At 51.5% G+C, this 21,135-nt stretch overlaps 2 protein-coding genes across 4 annotated transcripts in view; both read left to right on the top strand.

Annotated features, from left to right (window-relative positions):
• LOC137418230 (E3 ubiquitin/ISG15 ligase TRIM25-like) overlaps positions 1–21,135 on the top strand; it is a 1,962,167-nt gene that overhangs the window by 1,829,208 nt on the left and 111,824 nt on the right. The window lies entirely within an intron of this gene.
• Positions 20,096–21,135, top strand: part of LOC137418362 (E3 ubiquitin-protein ligase Midline-1-like) — a 466,393-nt gene continuing 465,353 nt past the window's right edge. For all 3 annotated transcript variants that reach the window (XM_078770845.1, XM_078770846.1, XM_078770847.1), the window contains exon 1: positions 20,096–20,177. The gene's annotated coding sequence lies outside the window, so the exon portion shown is untranslated. The remainder of the gene's footprint in view (positions 20,178–21,135) is intronic.

The following is a 21,135-nucleotide window of genomic DNA, read 5'->3' as shown; positions in this document are numbered from 1 at the left end:
GTCTTTCCGTCTTCTACCAACTCCTCTCTGGCCTTGCCCCCCCAGCCCTCTCTGGGCTCTGTCCCCCAAATATTCCTACAGGTCGCACAAGATCTGCCTGCAACCCTTTTATGGTTAAACTGCCAAAATCAAGACTTTCTGCTCACCTTCACTCCTTCATTCCTCTTTTCTCCCGCCTCTGGAACAAACTCCCTCACTCTCTTCAATCCCACTCTACCCTCCAGGTCTTTAAAACAGCTGTTCACCACCATCTCTTATCCTCCCCCATCCAAAACCTTGAACTTTTCTACCCCTGCTAATTTCGGTCCCCATGTGTTTTATACCTCTCCCCCCCCCCCCCACTCCCCCTCCCCTTCCCACGCCTCCTGCCCCCAAGCCCTCTCCCTCCCACACTTCTCCCTGCTCTCAAATGTTGTGGTTGTGTGCTTCCCCTTCTCTCCCCATCTTGGCTTCCGCTCCCTCTTTTGTATATTTTGCTTGTCTGGTTGATTTGTTTGTGAAATAAATGTTAGCTCTTTCACGAGCCTCGATTCAGTATACAAAAAAAAAAAAAAGCCCCGACTCCTCAATCATCACCTTGAAGGACCGACCCCATAAGGATGTCCAGTCTGCACAAAGATGACTGGATCATCTGCGCAATAAAGGTCAGAGACCTTTACATTTTCAAACGATGCAGCACAGCTAGATCTCTCCGACATGATCCTAATAATCCAGTCGATTCAAGCGCTGAAAGTGTGGTGGCCAGAAAACACCCCTGACGAGCTGATGTAACAAATGACATCCAGGCTGAACAGTTTACATTTTTGTATCCCATTGATGAGATCCGGATGCAGATCAGGTCAAAGCAAAATCTAATCGGCTTGTTCTCGGCACCTACCCAAATAATCCATCAAGTTTTGTCACAATCCATCCACAACTTTTTGAAAATATACCTCTATACATCATTTTTGGCCCCATTTGTTCCCTCTCAATGGTTACAAATCACCTGTTTCCAATAAGCTGGCACTCATTTTGACAGGCATCATGGAAGACAGGCATCATTTGACATTAACCCAAAGATGACAGGTTGAATAAACCAACCTGATGTTATGTAACAGCATGGCTGGGGCTCAAACTCAAGACCCTAAGATCTGAAACTAGCCAAATTAACCGCTAAGTAACACCGGGCTTATCTCAAAAGTTAAGAATCACTTTTAAAAACGAGAAAACATCTGAAAATGTAAAGCCCATCCGCATGCACTTTGCATTCAGACTTCTTATTCGTCTTCCATATGCGAAACATGATGAAAATATCAAACAGAAAATACCAAAAAATTGAAAATTTTGGGCAAACTTTACCTTTTGACTACAAAGGCAATCGGCTTCAGCAACCCAATATGCAAACCCTGCTCAAATTTCACGTCAATTGGATGAAAATTGTTGATTTTATGCAACCTTGACCGTTTGTTGTAAAAAAAACAAAAAAAAAAAACAATGGGCTTCTAGCTTTTGACTGGTGAACCAATGCAGTGATCCAGTATGCATATTTTTTAAATTTCAGGTCAATTGGATAAAACTTGACGATTTTACGATTTTACATTTACCTTCATGACCTTTTCACCAAATTATTAATTTGTCTTCTCAATATTCTCACAATAAAGTTATGTTGAAAACTTGATGACAAAGCTCAAATGGTACAAAAAAAAGTTAGTGGACAGACACAGACAAACCTCATTGATGAGCCAGGACATGGATACACCATGATGTACACACACAACATGGCATCAAAGAAGCTGCCACATAATCTCGTCACACCATCTCACTTAGACGCACGGCTTAGACCCGCCGATGGCAGTCCCGAAGCCAGGACCCTGGTGACGAAGGGAAGGAAAGGAAGGAGCTGCAGTTGAGAGAGGGCTGGTGATGTGAGTGGGACAGAGAGAGTTATTTAAGGATTGGTGATGAAGCTCGATACGAGGCGCGTGTAAATTGCAAACCCACGATCCCTCCTCCTCCCCTCCATCCCACAGTCGACACTCCGAGGCGGTTCGTAAATCGGGAGAACCGTGAGGCTCCCTGAGTGTCGATGGGAGATTCTAGGATGAGGTGGCTGGTAACTTGAGAGGGAGAGAGAGGATAATCAAGGAGGAGAGACGAAGCCCGATACGAGGTGTGTATGGATTGCAGCGCCCTCCACCCCTCCAAAAAAAACACACGGCACATTAAATCCTGAAATAAAAATAAAATAAAATAGATAACGGTGAAGACCAGAAAACAAGCAGATGAAATGAGGAGGATGAGAGCCACGCACTCGCCAGGGATGGACAGAGGAGAGGTGGAAAAGTGGCCACAATATCATGGGGAGGGACTGCACAATGAAGCAATGGTTTGGAATGCAGAGCGTCACTAGGGACCGGCAAAGGCGTGGTGAGACAGAGGTGAAGGAGACAAAGTACCACCCTAACAGGGAGGGGAAACAGACCCCACATACAATTGTGGAACAAGTGAAAACACCAACACAATTGAATGGCATGAAAATGAGAACAGTGGATGATAACACACAGAAGGATAGAAGGAACAGGGCGGTGAAGGAGTAAAAGGATGATGAGGAATAGCGAAGACTGGAATAAAAGCTGGCAAACAAAATAGGGGAGATGAGATTGCACCATTTGAGGAAAGACCACAACTACACGAGAAAACAACCAACAGACAAAAATGCTGTTTGGGCGACACCAAAGAACACAACAAGGAATGTGGAGTAATCCACGAACCCATCCGCAATAGTCTCAACATTACAGTTCCAGAAAACTCATGGAAACATGCAGGGGCGCTGAAAGGGAGGGAAATGTTTGGATGATTCCAAAGGCCCTGCACTGACAGGGGCCCTAAAAATTATTATAACATTAGGTAAAAATTCTCAATATGAAATTATTAACCTATTGTAGCGGCTGCCGCTGGGTTTTCACAATCGCCTTGCACCTATCAAGGACGCGGAGCGATCACCATGCCGGGCTCGTCCAGGACGCCCGGGCAGGCCCGCCCTCAACTTGCCAGGCCGCAGCCAGGACGCTGGGCCACGCCCCCTGGCGCCGGGCCTGGGCAAACCCCCCGGGATAATAGATATATATTGCTGCCCGATAAACGGGTTTTCAGAGTGCCTGAGTGTTTGATTTGATTAAAGCAACTCGGATGAATTCCAGCTTTTTGTCGCATCCATTCTTCCGATCGACGTGGGAGCCCCAGCTCCTTCATTGGTGACCTACCGACATGGACACGGCAGTCACCCTTAAACTGCCTACCTTCTGGGAGGCTCACGCGGCGGTTTGGTTCACACAGGCGGAGTCCCTGTTCGCCCTGCGAGGCATCACGGCCGACGACACCCGCTTCCACCATGTGGTAGCTGCGCTCGGTTCGGCGACCGCGGCCCACGCCCTGAGCCACCTCGAGAGCCCGCCAGCTGCTGACAAATACGGCGCGATTAAGAAGCTTCTCCTCGATGCTTTCGCCCTCCCATCGGCGGAACGCGCACGGCGCCTGCTCGAACTGCCTGAGCTCGGCGACACGCGCCCTTCCGAGCGAATGGACTACATGCTTTCACTGCTCGGCGAGCACTCTCCGGCATTCCTGTTCCGGGAGCTGTTCCTCCGTCAGCTGCCTAACCCGGTACGCCTCGCCCTGGCAAGCACGACGATCACAGATCCCCGGGCCCTTGCCAGAGAAGCCGACAAGATCTCCGCCGCAGGACAGCGCATCGCAGCGGCGACATGGGACTCACCGCCGTCCGACGCAACACCCATGGCGCCCGAGCACCCGGCACGGTCGACGGCCGAACTGCCGACGCAATTGGCGGCCGCTACACCGAGCCGACCACCTCCAGCACGACGACCGGGGCCTCCACCTGACCAAGCGTGGTGTTACTATCATGCCAGGTTCGGACAGAAGGCCCCCGTGCACCTTCGGCAGGCCGGGAAACGGCCGGGCCGGCGTTCATTACCAGCCATGAGCGCCGGCCACACGGGCAACTTACTGTTCATCATGGATAAAGCGTCCGGACGGCGCTTCCTGTGCGACACCGGCGCCCAACTGAGCGTCATACCCGCCTCTGACCAGGACAGGCAATCCGCGGTTTGCGGCCCCTCCTTGGTTGCGGCGAACGGATCGACCATCCGCACCTTCGGCCCGCGCAACGTCACCCTCTGCTTCGGCGGCCAACGCTTTGCTTGGACGTTTGTAACCGCAAACGTGCCCATGGCTCTGCTAGGCGCCGACTTCCTCTGTGCACACGGACTGCTGGTGGACGTCCAACAGCGTCGTTTAATCAACGCCGAAACCTTCAGCTCCCTGGTATGCACATTGAGCAGCTCCGCGCCGACCGAGCTGGCATGCACCGTCCCGGCGGCGAACGAGTTTGCTCGCCTGCTAACGGAGTTCCCGGCCCTCACGCGGCCGACGTTTTCGGCCGTCGCAGTACGGCATGGGATCGAGCACCACATACCAACCACGGGCCCACCGGTCTACGCCAGGGCCCGCCGCCTCGACCCAGCCAAGCTCGCCGTAGCGAAGGCCGAATTCGACGCGTTGGATCACCTCGGCATCGTGCGGCGCTCCGATAGCGCGTGGGCCTCGCCACTGCACATCGTGCCAAAGCCGGGGGGTGGATGGCGCCCTTGTGGCGACTACCGCCGTCTCAATGACGCTACCACCCCCGACAGGTACCCGATCCCGCATATCCAAGACTTCTCCGCCCGTCTGGCGGGACGGGTCATTTTTTCGAAAATTGATCTCATACGGGGATATCACCAGGTACCTGTCAGGGCGGCCGACGTCCCTAAAACGGCAGTCATCACACCGTTCGGCTTATTCGAATTCTTGCGGATGCCGTTTGGTCTCAAGAACGCGGCTCAGGCGTTCCAGCGCTTGATGGACGGCGTGCTGCGTGACCTGCCGTTCCTTTTCGTTTACCTGGACGACATCCTCGTCGCCAGCACGTCCCGGGCCGAGCACCTCCTCCACCTCCGAACACTGTTCGGGCGCCTCAGCGAGCACGGCCTCATCGTCAACCCGGCCAAATGCCACTTCGGCACGACGGCCGTTGATTTTTTGGGCCACCACATCACCAAGAACGGGGCCGTGCTGCTGCCAACCAAGGTCGAGGCCATCACAACGTTCCCGCGTCCCCGCACCATAAAGGCCCTGCAGGAATTCCTGGGAATGGTGAATTTTTATCACCGCTTCGTGCCCCGCGCTGCTCAACTCATGCGGCCCCTCTACGAAGCCCTCCGGGGCAAGCCGGCCAAGCACGACATCGCCTGGTCCGCAGAAATGGATGCGGCCTTCCAACGCTCAAAGCGGGCCCTCGCCGACGCAACACTGCTCGCTCACCCGGTGCTCAACGCTCCCATCGCCCTCACCACGGATGCCTCCGACTACGCGGTGGGCGCCGTACATGATCAATGGGTGAACGGGGTTTGGCAGCCACTCGCTTTTTTCAGCCGGCAGCTCCGGCCGAACGAGCTCAAATACAGCACGTTTGACCGGGAGCTCCTCGGTCTACACCTGGCCGTCCGCCATTTCCGCCACCTCCTGGAGGGCCGACCTTTCACGGCGTTCGTCGACCACAAGCCGTTGGTTTACGCCATGGCCAAGGTCACGGAGCCATGGTCGGCCCGCCAACAGCGCCACCTCTCCGCCGTGTCGGAGTTTACCACGGACATCCGGCACGTCGCCGGCAAAAACAACGCCGTGGCCGACTGTCTTTCCCGGGCCAGCGCGAACGCGGTCCACCTGGGCGTGGATTTTGCGCTTATGGCGGCGGACCAAACCACCGACACCACGGTGCAAGCCCTCCGGGCGGCGGACACGGGCCTCCGCCTGGCCGACATCCCCTGCGCGGACACTGTCCTGCTCTGCGACGTCTCCCAAGGCCAGCCTCGCCCCATCGTGCCCGTCACCTGGCAACGCCGCATCTTCGCCTCCCTCCACGGCCTTTCCCACCCGGGCCGGAAAGCTTCCCAGAAGCTGGTGTCGGCGCATTTCGTCTGGCACGGCCTTCGTCGGGACGTCCGCGATTGGACCAGCACCTGCACGGCCTGCCAACGGGCCAAGGTCCACCGACACACCCAGGCCCCGCTGGCACCTTTCACCGTGCCCGAACGACGTTTCGACCACGTCAACGTGGATCTGGTGGGCCCCCTCCCCCCGTCACGGGGGTTCACACACCTGCTCACCATGGTGGACAGGACCACCAGGTGGCCGGAGGCCGTTCCCCTCGTCTCCACCACCACCGCCGACGTGGCGCAGGCTTTCATCGCCACCTGGGTCGCCCGCTTCGGCGCACCGGCGGACATCTCGTCAGACCGCGGACCACAGTTCACCTCCGAGCTGTGGGGCGCGGTCGCCCGCAACCTGGGGGTCAAGCTCCACCGTACTACGGCCTACCACCCCCAAGCAAACGGGTTGTGCGAGCGATTCCACCGCTCCATGAAGGCCGCGCTCATGGCCGGCCTTCAAGACGGCGGTTGGGCCGACCGGCTGCCGTGGGTCCTTTTGGGCCTTCGCACGGCCCCCAAGGAGGACCTCCAGGCATCCACCGCCGAGCTTGTCTATGGCCAGGCGCTACGCGTCCCGGGCGAATTCGTGCCCGACGCTACCAGTCCCTGGTCCGCAGCTCACCAGCGCTCGGACCTCCAGGAGGCCGCCCGACGGTTTGCCCCCGTGCCAACATCCCACCACGGTGACCCCCAGTCCTACGTCCCCCCAGCACTCCGCACAGCGGAGTATGTTTTTGTGCGTCACGACGCACATCGGTGGCCACTCCAGCCGCCGTACGACGGGCCCTTCCGGGTGCTGCGACGGGACGACAAGTCGTTCGTCATCGACATCGGCGGCAGGTCGGACCGGATTGCGGTGGACCGCCTCAAGCCGGCGCACGTGGACATCGACCAACCGCCACGGTTGGCCCTTCCGCCGCAGTGAGGCCGCCCCCCATCCACGGTGCCCCCCACTCGACCACCCACCACCACACCGGACCCCCCCACGACCCACCAGGGTTCGCTTCGGCCGGGTCATCAGGACCCCCCTCAAATTGACCCTGCCGGTGCAAGTCGATTCTGGGGGGACGTGTGTAGCGGCTGCCGCTGGGTTTTCACAATCGCCTTGCACCTATCAAGGACGCGGAGCGATCACCATGCCGGGCTCGTCCAGGACGCCCGGGCAGGCCCGCCCTCAACTTGCCAGGCCGCAGCCAGGACGCTGGGCCACGCCCCCTGGCGCCGGGCCTGGGCAAACCCCCCGGGATAATAGATATATATTGCTGCCCGATAAACGGGTTTTCAGAGTGCCTGAGTGTTTGATTTGATTAAAGCAACTCGGATGAATTCCAGCTTTTTGTCGCGTCCATTCTTCCGATCGACGTGGGAGCCCCAGCTCCTTCATTATCATCTTTAATAGACCAGTGATAACTAAATGGCATGGCTATGGATATTGGATCACTACACTTTGTATGTATACTTGTATGTATACTCCGCTGCTGATTTTATTATTTTGTTTGTTATATCATTCTTCAGATGATAATGTTAATTTATTTTAATTGAAGAGGTTAATGTATGTTGTAATTCTTACCATTAAAATTACATTTAGACTGTAAAAGATGGCCTTTAGCACATTTCTTGTGTGGGTATCAGTCTTGCATCAAATAGTGAATTCCATACTGTATGCAGAAATATAAGCATTGTTTCAACTTCCTGGCAAAAATGTCGGGGGAAAAATGTGCGCGCATGCTTCATAGGGGCCCATTGTGATATCTTTTCATGGGGCCCAAAATCCCCGGCGGCGCCCCTGGAAACATGATCCAAAAGCAACAACTGAAACCAATGAAGTAATCATTGGCGGAGAAATGGCGGCGCGCATCGACCTCTCTGGGTCCGGAAGAAACGGTGCTAAATGTTGTCTCTCGGTCAAATGTTTTTTCGAGATGTAAGTGCATCAGGAACACCCGTGCACGTGTCTAGGACCGCCAGATCTTGTTGGAAATCAGAAAACAACGCTCGTCTTACCAGCTAACTGTTCTGACAGAGAAGCTGTGTCGCCTTGGCTTGCTACGTGAACCAGGCCCCGAGACAGCGGCGCTGCCTGTTGCAGTGGCCTGAATGAGAAGGCGCCGCAAGCGGTGCGAGAGAAAACGGCAGCGCGGCAAGCGAGCTGGAATCCATGCTTGGCTAAAGGCTAACTCCAACAGACCGGCTCTCCCGTCCATTCTACTCTCCAATGTTCGTTCCTTGGATAACAAACTGGACTACCTCAGATTACAACGAACTACCTACCCAGGGTGAGATGAAGGACTATCTGCCAAGGGAATTTACCACCATTGATACCATGGCTGTGTGAATCCCTCCCAGCACCAATGCTAAGGAGGCACTGTGTGTACTCCATGGAGCCATCAGCAAACTGCAGACTGCACACCCCAACGGCTTTTTTTTTATTGCCGCTGGGGATTTTAACCACGCAAATCTCAAGTCGGTTCTCCATAAATTCTATCAATATGTTAACTTTGCAACTTGAGGGGTGAATACATTGGACCTAGTTTACACGAACATTCACGATGCACACAAGGCTGTACCCTGTCCGCACCTTGGCTACTCAGACCACATCTCTGTTATGCTAATCCCAGCGTAAAGACCGTTGCTTAAACATTCCAAGCCGGTTTATGAAACAGATCAGAGTGTGGCCAGTAGGAGCTACCTCAGCTTACAGGACTGTTTCGACCACACAGATTGGAGTTTGTTCAAGGAGGCTGCTACCTATGGTCATCTTACTAATTTGGAGGAGTGTGCAGCATCTGTGAATGGTTACATCAGTAAGTACATTGATGACGTCACTGTCTCCAAGTCCATCATTACACGAGCCAACCAGAAGCCATGGATGATTACAGAGGTCCATGCGCTGCTGAAAACCCGTGATGCTGCCTTCAAATCAGGTGACAAGGCAGCCCTGGGCCAACCTGTCCTGCACCATTAGGGAGGCAAAGTGCACGTATACACGGAAAATCCATGGCTCTATCCCGAGACATCAGAGGCACCCGGCGCAAGTGGTTGGGCATTCAGGCCATTACCGATTACAAGACCACACCACATGTCTGCGATAGTGATGCCTTCCTCCCCGATGTGGTGAATGACTTCTATGCACGGTTTGATGCATTGAACAACATGCCCACGAGGAAGACCACCCCTCCTCCTGATGATCAGGTACTCTGTCTGCCCACAGCTGACGTTAGTCGAACCCTATCTAGAGTCAACCCACGCAAGGCTGCTGGACCTGACATTATACCTGGTCGTGTGCTCAGGGAATGTGCAGACCAGCTAGCAGACGTCATCACAGACATCTTCAACATTTTGCTGAGCCAGGCGGTTGCCCCAGCATGCTTTAAGGCCACCACGATCATACCAGTGCCAAAGAAGTCAACAGTGTCCTACCTTAATGGCTATCGCCCTGTGGCACTCACGTCAATTATTATAAAGTGCCTTGAGAGGCTAGTCATGGGCCATATGAAAACCAGACTCCCCAACTCACAAGACCCCCTCCAGTTTGCATATCGTCCCAACGGGTATACTAAGGATGCCATATCCTCGGTCTTTCATCTGGCCCTGTCTCACCTGGAAAACAAAAACAAGAATGTAAGAATGCTGTTCATTGATTTCAGTTCAGCATTCAATACAATTATCCCCCAGAAGTTGATAGGGAAGTTGGGCCTGTTGGGCTTGAACACCTCCCTCTGTAATTCGATCCTGCACTTCCTGACCGAGAGACCTCAGACAGTCCGGATCGGAAATAACATCTCCGGCATCACCACACTGAGCACCGGTGCCCCCCCCCCTCCAACCCCCCCCCCCCCCACACACACACAGGGCTGTGTGCTTAGTCCACTGCTGTTCACATTGCTGACTCATGACTGTTTTGCCAAGGACAGTTCAAATGATATCATCAAGTTTACTGACAACACGACAGTGGTGGGACTCATCAGCAACACTGATGAGTCAGCATACAGAGAGGAGGTGGAGCGGCTAGCAGTCTGGTGTTGTAACAATAATCTGTCTCTTAGTGTGGATAAAACAAAAGAGATGACTGTGGATTTCAGGAAGGCCCGCGCAGACCACTCCCCAATGTACATCAACGGTTCCACTGTGGAGACAATTATGAGCAACAAGTTTCTTGGTGTGTTGTAAAAACCAGAGTTACAACATTGTCCCAGAAAGTGAGTTTATTTCTGAATCGATCTCTAGCATTACCTATCAGAAAATCAAACAAGCAATATATTGTTGCGGTTTTGAGTTTTGGTAACATTTGGTATAATAAAGGTTAAAATTTCCCCCTCAAAGTTAGTCACACAAGCAACATGTAGCCTCATTTGTAGTATAGTTATTTCTTAATATTTGTTAGCTTAGTCATTTTCCTATGTTAGTTCTGCATTGAGTAGAGCAAGGAGAATAGGTCCTACTTCTACTGACTATCCAGCCTCCCTAGCCTCATGCCCCTTTGCGCTGACTTTGGTTCATTTTGGACGAATTAACACGAGGCAGGCCTAGGAGGGTCGGGGCGGAGATGAATGAGGGGTGGCAGAGGAGCTGACGGTAAGCATGAGCCACCAATCAGGGCTTAAAGCGTGTGGTGGCAGCACTGCATCATAGGGCGTGGTTGGAACATTCGATCAGGCTAAGGGCGTGGCAGATATAACCCGTCGTGCGAAAGCCCCAACCAGTTATGGGAGAGGCGCTTGACAAGTGAACACGTTATGAGATGGGTGATGAGCTTGATGAGTAATCAGTGATGGGAGAGGACTGATGAGTGGCGATTGAGCGTTGAACAAAAGAACTACCGCAGGAGGTCTCGTTGAACAAAGGACTAGCGCAGGAGGACTAGCGCGGGAGGACTCTTTGAACTAAGGACTCGTGAGGACTGGCTGATGAATTGAAAGAGCGCGTTGAGCCAAAGAGAACTGTGAGAGATACGCGATCGGCGGAAATGCGCATGAACCAGAATACGCGCTCATATATAAAGCGACACTCGGTTGAGCTTTAAGCCGAGCTGCGTACAGTGCCTTCAGTTACGCGAGTGATAATGGCTGTGTAACCGCCAGCCGCGCTGAGAGACGCGCATTTTCTTCCTACCTCATCGGCTGCCCTTTTGTTCGAGTGACGTGCTACGAGGATCTTCCCACCACCTGCTTTCCATCTTCGCAGGATGCACGAGGACTGTGGAGAGCCGGACGGGGCCGTTCCTGAACAACCACGTCGACGCATTTGGACGGGACATCAACCTTCCTGCAAGTCCCTGTGTGAGTGTGGCGGGCCCACGTCTGGGCTTTAAGAATAAGACTGTTTAAGTTCTGTGCTGTGTCTCTGCTGCTACCAAATTGTACATACGTGTGGGGTTGATAATTAAACCTGTGTCTTCCTTTTCCTTATTCAATCGTCCTTGTGATTTCCACCATTGACTAAGCGTGGAACGAGGAAAACCGCTTGAATTGGGTTCCAATATCTAGGTAACTGCGCAGACCACGTGTACGCAATCCGCTCGGCATACTCAAATTACACGTGGCTCGTGCGAGGCTTGCTTCCTCGTTTCTGTGGCGGTGCAGGTATTTAGGTACGAGCGAGACTTGGTTCCGAAACCGAAAACTGAGGTCGCATTGGGACGGGACGAGGTGAAGCAGTGTGGGGAACGTGTGTGGAGCGAGTTTGGGCAGAGCACAGCTAAGTTGATTGGGGCTATAGAGTAATTGTCACAGGGTGTAGAAAAGCCGACGGCCACCGAATTGGACAGAAAAATTTTATGCGTGCCGGCGGTCGTCGAGGAAATAATTCAAATTGAAGAGGAAACAATTGGGGCCGAAGAGAAGGCAGAATCAGAAATTAAATCGAGGGAAGTAATGGAATGTACTCACAGTTATTGTTCACATCGTGATGTCATGCTTGCTAACCCCAATAAAAGTTTGCAGGTGCTGCTGGCGGAAAAGAAGCTCCCCAAGGTGAGATATAATGGTGCGAATGTGCATGGCGCGAATGGGTTTTTGGCGCACTTGGGGCAGAGATGAAACCCGGGCGGTCGTGAAAGTCCATTGTGCGGTGTACGAGGGCGACTGGCACGCATGTGAGAGAGAAGTGTGCACCGGAGCGTGAGTGTGTGTGAGAAAAGTGTGCACCAGAGTGTGTGGTGACGGAGAGTGTAATGGGAGAGTGTGTTACAGAGTGCGAGGGAGAAGGCACACCGGACTGTGTGCGAGCAAAGTGTGCAATGATTGGGTGTGTACCAGGAGAGTGCACACCCATGGGTGTTACGGAGTATGTAACAAGAGAGTGGGCACGAGGAGAGTGCGTGAGAGAGAAGTGTGCAATGATTGGGTGTGTACCAGGAGAGTGCACACCCTTGGGTGTTACAGAGTGTGCATGAGAAGAGTGCGTAGAAGAGGAGTGTGTAACGGAGTTTGTGAAGGGTGCGAGTACGGTGTGTGAGAAAGAATGCACACCAGACTGTGTGTGAGGAGAGTGTGCGTTTATGGAGTGTATGAGAGTTGCGGGGATGCCTGGGTGTGCGAGTGCGGAGTGGGTCACGAGTGGTGAGAACACGGCTCAAGCATCAGCACCGACCGGGGGGTTAGCGCGTAGTGGGACGGGTAGCGTACGTGAGCCCTCGGTGAGTTGTGTGCCGCAGAGACCGGAGGGAATCCGTGCTGCATCGGTCCCGCGAAGACCGGCGAGCATGATTCGTGCCAGTCCCTGCCCTCTATGGTTGGTGCTGTGCCGTGGTGGCAAAGGCCATCGGCAAGGTTCAAGGGGAGGTAGGAGAGTTCGGAGCCGTGCACCCTGGCGAGTGTGGTGCTCCGACCGTGGTCGGTTGGGTCACCGTGCGTGGGACCGCGAGGCCTCACGCAGGGATGGGCCCCATCACCTCGGCCCGTCCATCCCTTCTCCCCTGGATCGAAAATGCTGGACGGACACCCCATACAGGCGACAAACCACCCGAATGGATCGCTCGGCCCGCCGAGGCCGAGCCGTGACGACGAAGTATTTCCACATGGAGAGGCTTAAGCGTAGTGAACGGATGAGAGTATTGCTGGGAAATGGGAAATGGGAAATGAAATGGTGGTGCCACCATTGCACGCCAGGGCTCATGAGCATTAGTTTAGGGGGATGGCAGTGAAAGATAGCCGAGGGAGGGCTAGGATAATGGTAGGGATCTAGCAGACTGTAGAGGACATGAGATTTAAGTAGTGACATTGTACCTATAGTGGGGACGTATGTAGCTTAGAAGGATGATAATGATGAAGGGAGTGCTTAGTGTAAGGGATTACGGGGAAGCACGAGGTTTAGGGGAAAAGCAGCTAGATAGATGATGCTGTGTGTTTGTGGAATTGTTTGAGGAATTGTGTTTGGAAGATAAGTGGAATTGTGTGAGGAATTGTATCGAGCACAAGAGGTGTGCAAGATATTTGGTCAGTGGAAATAATTGGTGTGTGAGATAAAAAGGTGTGCAAATTTGGTGTGCAAATAAGTGGTGTGGAATGCTTGTTGTGGGAATAAAAGGTGTGGAATGCATGGTGCGAAGGAGTGAAAGGGGGGAGATGGACCCATTCACGAATGCCCGGGGGGGGGCGGGTAGTGTAAACCTAGGTAGTGGGTTTAGGTAAATTGTTTGGATATTGACACCTGCGGTGCAGGTAGTGGCCAAGTAGTGCTTTGGAGGGTGCATGAGTCAGTGAAATGGCTGGGCGTGTGGTTTAATTGGTGCATATGGTTATTGGGGCACTCCGATGCTGGTAGTTTGTCGGCCAGGTGAGGCCACAGGTAGGCTCTGGGAGCCAGTTAGGGTAGTTGTGTAGTGTTGAGTGGGGCCCGAGGATCCAAGGGAAGGACCCGGGTAGCCCAATGCCAAGGAGGGCATCAGGGAGTGAAGAGCGAGGAGGGGCCTTCCCCAGTTTAGTTAGTCATAGGAGCAGGTAAGCTCGGGTTGCGACTTCAGTGGCAGAGGTGCACAGGTATTTAGACCTGCTAGTGGAGCCACACGACCCAGCCCCAAAATTGTGCAAAGGCACAGAAATAAAAATTTGGGAGTGAGACCCAAATTCGTAGGGCATCGCAGGGTGGTCAATGGGAATTCGGTTTTTAGAACCACATAGTTTAAAGATGGCCGATTGGCAGGGCACGACCCCTGGTAGTTTAAATAAGTTAATGTTATTAGAGTAGTTAGGAAGAGAAATCCCTTCGTGCCATCCACAGCCATTCACCGAGGAGACGAAGCTCCACACCAGGACGCTGGTAAACTGTTTGAGTAAGTGAGACGCATCACGACCTAGAGTGACATTGTGTGTTTGTTCCATCTCTTCCTTCTTGGGAGGGATTGGAAGACGAATTTGGAAGTAGAGGGGGATATGGGAGACAAGACTTAGAGACGAATTTGTAAATATAAGGAAGGGCTAGGTTACTGTAGTGTAAGCCGACATTGGGGGGTATGGGCGGTTAGGGACAAGTCTGCTCTGCTCGCTCCTCCACGCCCCTCGCGTTGCATCACCTTGTTTTGCTGTGTACCTTTGCGCCCTTTCCGCTTTGCCGGTTGTGCTTTGTCTTTCCCCCCACCCCAGGACCAATTTTGGAGGAGGAGTTGTGCAGCACCAGCGACCTGTGCAGCATCCTGCTGCACTTTGCTACATCTGTGCAGCACCCCTGCTGCACATTGCTACACCTGTGCAGCCAAACTGCACCGCACTTTGCTGCCGAATCCTTTGTTGTAACTTTGCTGCACCTGTGCAGCACTTTGCTGCTACAAACACTTTGCTGCCACAAACACTTTGCTGCCACAAACACTTTGCTGCACACATTATACACTTATGGACCACAAGTCTTTTGTGGCCTTACACCTCTGCTGTGTAGCACTTTGCTGCAGCATCACCTTGCATCTTCGGACCACTTGTTTTGAGTGGCATCAATGTCACGCAGTCGGACCACATAAGGTTGGCCCTGCTTGGCCAAGACAAACAATACATACATTTGTTGTACATTTTTATGATGGTGTGCGAGGGGCAAGAAGAATTGTAAGGTTTATGCACACAGAAGATGCAAGGAGAAGATGCAAGATGCAAGAAGAAGAAGCAAGCAGCAAGTGTTGTGACTTGATGAGTGTGTTTTTGTGCTTTTTTTTTCTTTTCTTTTTTTGTACACAGAGTCGAGGCTCGTGAAAGAGCTAACATTTATCAAACAAACAAATCAAACAAACAAGCAAACAAAGTATATAAAAAGGGGAGCAGTCGACAAGATTGGGAGAGAAGGGGAGGAAGCACACAAACACAACATTTGAGAGCAGGGACATCGGGAGATGTGTGGGAGGGAGAGGGCCTGGGGGGAGGCAGGATAGGTATAAAACGCAAGGACACCAAGGACTTCCAGGAAAGAATTCAAAAGTCACCTCAAAAAGTGGATTTGGGGTGAAATTAGCGGGGGTAGAAAAAATCAAGGTTTTGGATTGCGGAAGATAAGAGATGGTGGTGAACAGCCGTTTTAAAGACCTGGAGGGAGGAGTGGGATTGAAGAGAGTGAGGGAGCTTTGCTGTGCTTTCTCTTCCCCTCAAATCTTCTTTCCAAAAAGGACAGGTCCTGGGTCATAGAACTGTAAATAAGTAAGTTTCCTGTGTTTGTAAATACAAGATGCTGCCCACCGGCTTTATGTTTAGTTTGGAAAAATTCCGCAATTCAGTTAGTTGTGGGCGTGATTCTGTTAGAGTAGCTAGTCAACGCAATAGGGGGAACCACATCTATATGTCACATGTAAAAGTAAAAGTTAGTCCCCAGATCTTTCTCAAAACCGGTCGTTCCAATTGTTGTAGGTTCGACTCGGGGACGAGTCTGACGAGGGAGAGGGGGTAGTGTTGCGGTTTAGAGTTTTGGTAACAGTTGGTATAATAAAGGTTAAAATTTCCCCCTCATAGTTAGTCACACAAGCAACACGTAGCCTCATTTGTAGTATAGTTATTTATTAGTATTTGTGAGCTTAGTCCTTTTCCTATGTTAGTTCTGCGTTGACTAGAGCAAGGAGAATAGGTCCTAATTCTACTGACTCTCCAGCCTCCCTAGCCTCATGCCCCTTTGCACTGACTTTGGTTCATTTTGGGCGAATTACCACGAGGCAGGCCTAGGAGGGTCGGGGCGGAGCCGAATAAGGGGCGGCAGGGCAGCTGACGGTAAGCACGAGCCACCAATCAGGGCTTACAGTGTGTGGTGGCAGCACTGCATCATAGGGCGTGGTTGGAACATTCGATCAGGCTTAGGGCTTGGCAGATATAACCCGTCGTGCGAAAGCCCCCACCAGTTATGGGAGAGGTGCTTGACAAGTGAACACGTTATGAGATGGGTGCTGAGCTTGATGAGTAACCAGTGATGGGAGAGGACTGATGAGAGGCGCTTGAGCATTGAACAAAAGAACTAGCGTGGGAGGACTCATTGAACAAAGGACTAGTGCAGGAGGACTAGCGGGGGAGGACTCGTTGAACAAAGGACTTGTGAGGCCTGGCTGATGAATTGAAGGAGCGCGTTGAGCCAAAGATAACTTTGAGAGATACACGATCGGCGGAAATGCGCATCAACCAGAATACACGCTCATGTATAAAGCGACGCTCGGTTGAGCTTTAAGCCGAGCTGCGTACAGTGCCTTCAGTTACACGAGTGATAACGGCTGTGTAACCGCCAGCCACGCTGAGAGACACGCATTTTCTTCCTACCTCATCGGCTGCCCTTTTGTACGAGTGACACGCTACGAGGATCTTCCCACCACCTGCTTTCCATCTTCATGGGATGCACGAGGACTGTGGAGAGCCGGAAGGGGCCGTTCCTGAACAACCACGACGACGCGTTTGGACGGGACATCAACCTGCCTGCAAGTCCCTGTGTGAGTGTGGCGGGCCCGCGTCTGGGCTTTAAGAATAAGACTGTTTAAGTTCTGTGCTGTGTCTCTGCTGCTACCAAATTGTACATACGTGTGGGGTTGATAATTAAACCTGTGTTCTTCCTTTTCCATATTCGATCGTCCTTGTGATTTCCACCATTGACTAAGCGTGGAATGAGGAAAACCACTTGAATCGGGTTCCAATATCTAGGTAACTGCGCGGACCATGTGTACGCAATCCGCTCGGCGTGCTCATATTACACGTGGCTCGTGCGAGGCTTGCTTCCTCGTTTCTGTGGCGGCTCAGGTATTTAGGCACGAGCGAGACTTCGTCCCGAAACCCTACTTTGCGCTCGCCCGGAAGGGGTGTTTCAAGTTTCGGTTCCGCCAAGCCCAGCAAGAACAAGGGGATTAATCCCCCCTTGGTAAGGGTAGGAAGGGTGGCGGAGAACCATAGCAATATCAATATTCAGCAATCATTGGAATCAGTAATGGATTTGCAATTAGTACAAGCAAGCCTGGAACAAAGAGTAATACGCACCATCTAAGTATGCACAACATTACACAGAATAAATGTCACAGGAATGGTCGTAGCGCTGACTGTCTGAGTTCTTATAACTGCCACGCAGCGGACAGAAGCAGCATAGCACCTGGGTTCAACTTAGACACAATTTCATTACATTGTGCACATCACAAATGACCTCAAATGGTCCTTCAACACCACTTCCCTAGCCAAGAGAGCACAGCGGCGTCTCCATTTCCTGCAACGCATGAGGAAGGCAAGCGTTCCCCCCTCCATCCTCACCTTATTCTACAGGGGTACCATTGAGAGCGTCCTGACCAGCTGTATCACTGTTTGGTACGGGAATTGCAATGTCTCGGACCGCCAGACTCTGCAGCGGATAGTGAAGACAGCTGAAAACATCATTGGGGCCTCTCTCCCCTCCATGCAGGATATCTATTACAAACGCTGCACACGCAAGGTCGCCAGAATAGATGACGACCGTTTTCACCGGTCCTATGGACTTTTTGCCCATCTGCCGTCTGGGAAAAGGTACGGCACCGCAGCATCCGAGCCAGATCTGCCAGACTCTATAACAGCTTCTTCCCCCTATTTGTCAGGCTCCTCAACACCAATTTACCTTCCACCACCCACTTTAATTTAACTAATAGGGTTTAAACACCCTCCCCTTCCCCTCTCCCCTCTCCCCTCACCCACTTGCGCTGCATGTATCATATACTGCTATACATAAAATGTTGCAACATAAATGTTTTACTTATCAGATGTAACCTACAGTCAACTGTTCAACTCTATACATTTTTGTTAAAAAATTTTTTTTTAATGTTGTCTTGGATATACTCATATTGCCATGGATATTCATTGTGTATTTACTGTATACTATCCTGTGTATTTATAGTATTGTTCTGTGTATTTATGGTATTGCGCTGCACTTGTCATGTCCAATTGCTCTATGTGTAGTCTTGCTTCAATGTTTATATTGCACCAAGGACCAGGAGGAACGTCATTTCGTTCCATTTTATACTAAATTGTATATGGATGGGATGACAATAAAGGTTATTGAATTGAATTGAATTGAATTGTAATCCCTGGATGAGATACAACCTAATTGATCCCATCGAGCATAGAAAACAAAGCATTGTTCCCGGTTATCAAACTTGGGCACAAAAAAAGAAAATAAGGCACTGCTATTTGAGGTGTCAGGACCCAGCCAAATTGGCCTCAACAGCACAAGACTCAAGAAAATGATGAAATACCAAGATCGCAAAAATGAAGAGAAAAGAAGAAGAGCGTTGAAATTGTACCAGTGATTATAATCGGATTACCATCGTCCATAATTTACCCTATTTACGCATTCGCGTAACTACGCATTTTACCGACAAATAAATCACACAACACCCCCCATTTTTGTAATGGTACAACCCTAACTTTGAATCGGGTGAGGGATAAAGGGTAAGGGTAAAGGGTAAAACTCATGAGTCTTACCTTCATGATTACTCTTAAACTGTAAAACGCGGTTCTGAAAGTTGCTTTTCCTGATCTCATGAGTTTGTTGTGTTATAATTTATAAACAATACAAACAAATGGAGCATGGAAACGGTTTTTTGAGGAGTAATTTGGCACCACATCCCCTCCTCCCCCTCTCCTCTCCTCCTCCTCCCCTACTTTCCCCTCCTACTCCTCCTCCTCCCCTCTCCTCCTCCTCCCCTCCTCCTCCCCTCCTCCTCCACTCCTCCTCTCCTCCTCCTCCCCTCCTCCTCCACTCCTCCTCTCCTCCTCCTCCCCTCCTCCTCCACTCCTCCTCCTCCTCCTCCTTCTCCTCCTCCTCCCCCCTCCTCCCCTCTCCTCCTGCCCCTCCTTCTCCTCCCCTCCCCTCCTCCTCCTCCGCCGCCCCCTCCTCCTCCTCCTGCGCCTCCCCCTCCTCCTCCTGCACCTCCTCCCCTCCTCCTTCCCTCCTCCTCTGCTCCTCCTCCTGCCCCTCCTTCTCCTCATCCTCCTCCTCCTCCCCCCATCCCCTTCACTACGCCACTGCTCGTGGGTTTCAGTAGGAATGTGTAATTTGTTCAGAATGCCGGCGATAACTTGCCTACTCGTGAATGACACCGTGGGATCTTTAACGTTCACCAACTAATGCTAGCACATAGGACGTCCGACTTTACGTCCATCCGAGGGACGAAGATGAACACCTTGATGAATCACCTGCCTGCGAAACACCTGGACGGCAGTTTATACCTGGGTCGGCATTCGAACCCAGCCGTCCAGGGTTGAACCTGAAACACATGTTGAAGATCGTTCTCCCGAATGAGTTCAGTTCAGGCTCCGATTGAACTTTCTGAACTCGAACATCGATTGGAGAAATCCGTGGATCGGGATTCGGGAATGATGTTTGTTTTGATAAATGATAACGAGATGAGAACAAGTTTGTTTATTAAACGGGATAATCAGAGATAACGGGTTTAAAATAAACGTTATCAATACATGAAAGGGTTTAAACTCCCGCGGAATGTTGCCTCATTCGGTTATTCATTCACAAGAAAATAAACTTCAGGTGAAAAACAAGATGAAAATCGAGTTGATGACGTTCCAAATAACCACGTGACCTGCTGTGAGACTCGAATGTGCGGGAGTACAAGCCCTCGTTCTACGCGGCTGCGTCATCACGTTGTTCATGACGTCACTGAACGAGGCTCCACCCCTATGAGTTCAGTTCGCGGAAGTGCTTACGCGGTTTGAAACTTCATCAGCAGGAGAGGTAACGTGTCCGTACTCGTACCCGGGTTAAGGAGTTATCAAGTTATTAATGAGAAATGTTGTACAATGATCGTGTTTGTTTCACTTTGCTAATGAAGGAGTGTGTGGAGAGTGCGATCGGGAAGATCCGTGTGGTTCGGCAGGTTGACGTCAGTTTTAGGGCTTCAGAGGAACCACAGAGTTCCAGGTTCATTAGTTTCACCACCGAAGGTCGATGGAGGTTTTGTTTTCATGTCTCTTCATCTATTTGTGAACAAGATGTCTGAAAAAGTTGTGGACGGATACGGACGAAACATGGTGGAGACGCCAGTTGTGGGACACGGACGATTTTATTTTATACCAAGTCGAGTCTCATGTAAGAGCTAACATATGGAACATATAATAAAGGGAGCGAGAGGGGGTGAGAGGGATGTAGGTGAGAGAACAACAGTGGAAAACAGGGATATCGGGAGATAAAGAGCGCTGTGGCGGGGTACATGGGATAAACAAGATGGACGCTACAGGGATTTCAGGAAAGAAAACAGGGAATTTGACGGAGGTGGGATTGGGGTCGGTTAACGGGGGTAGAAAAGATCAAGGTTTTGGATGGGGATATTTTGGATGATAAGAGATGGTGGTGAACGCCTGTTTTGCAGACCTTGAGGGAGGAGTGGGACTAGTTATGCTAGTTATACTAGTTATACACCAAAGCAAACAACAAAAACGACCGGGAAAGACATCTTTGAGGAAGTTGGCAGAGGTGAAAATCGCACGTCCACTGCTCAGAGACTGGAACCGGTAGTGATGATACCAGGTGAACCTTTCGAACTTAGTTTTACTAAAACTCCCATTGAGTGATGGATCAGATGTTTCACTTATGAAATCTCATTATAATCTCTGTTTGTTTTTGTCGACACAAGCACATTGTCATGGGACACCTGGCGCTCTGTTGTGCTACCTGTGTTTGTGATGATCGAGTG

The sequence above is a fragment of the Myxine glutinosa genome, chromosome 1 (genome assembly GCF_964187855.1).
Source record: "Myxine glutinosa chromosome 1, kmMyxGlut1.1, whole genome shotgun sequence".
Classification (NCBI taxonomy): Eukaryota; Metazoa; Chordata; class Myxini; order Myxiniformes; family Myxinidae; genus Myxine; species Myxine glutinosa.
The sequence above is the reverse complement of the archived record's forward strand: the minus strand, read 5'-3'. Positions and strand labels throughout refer to the sequence as shown.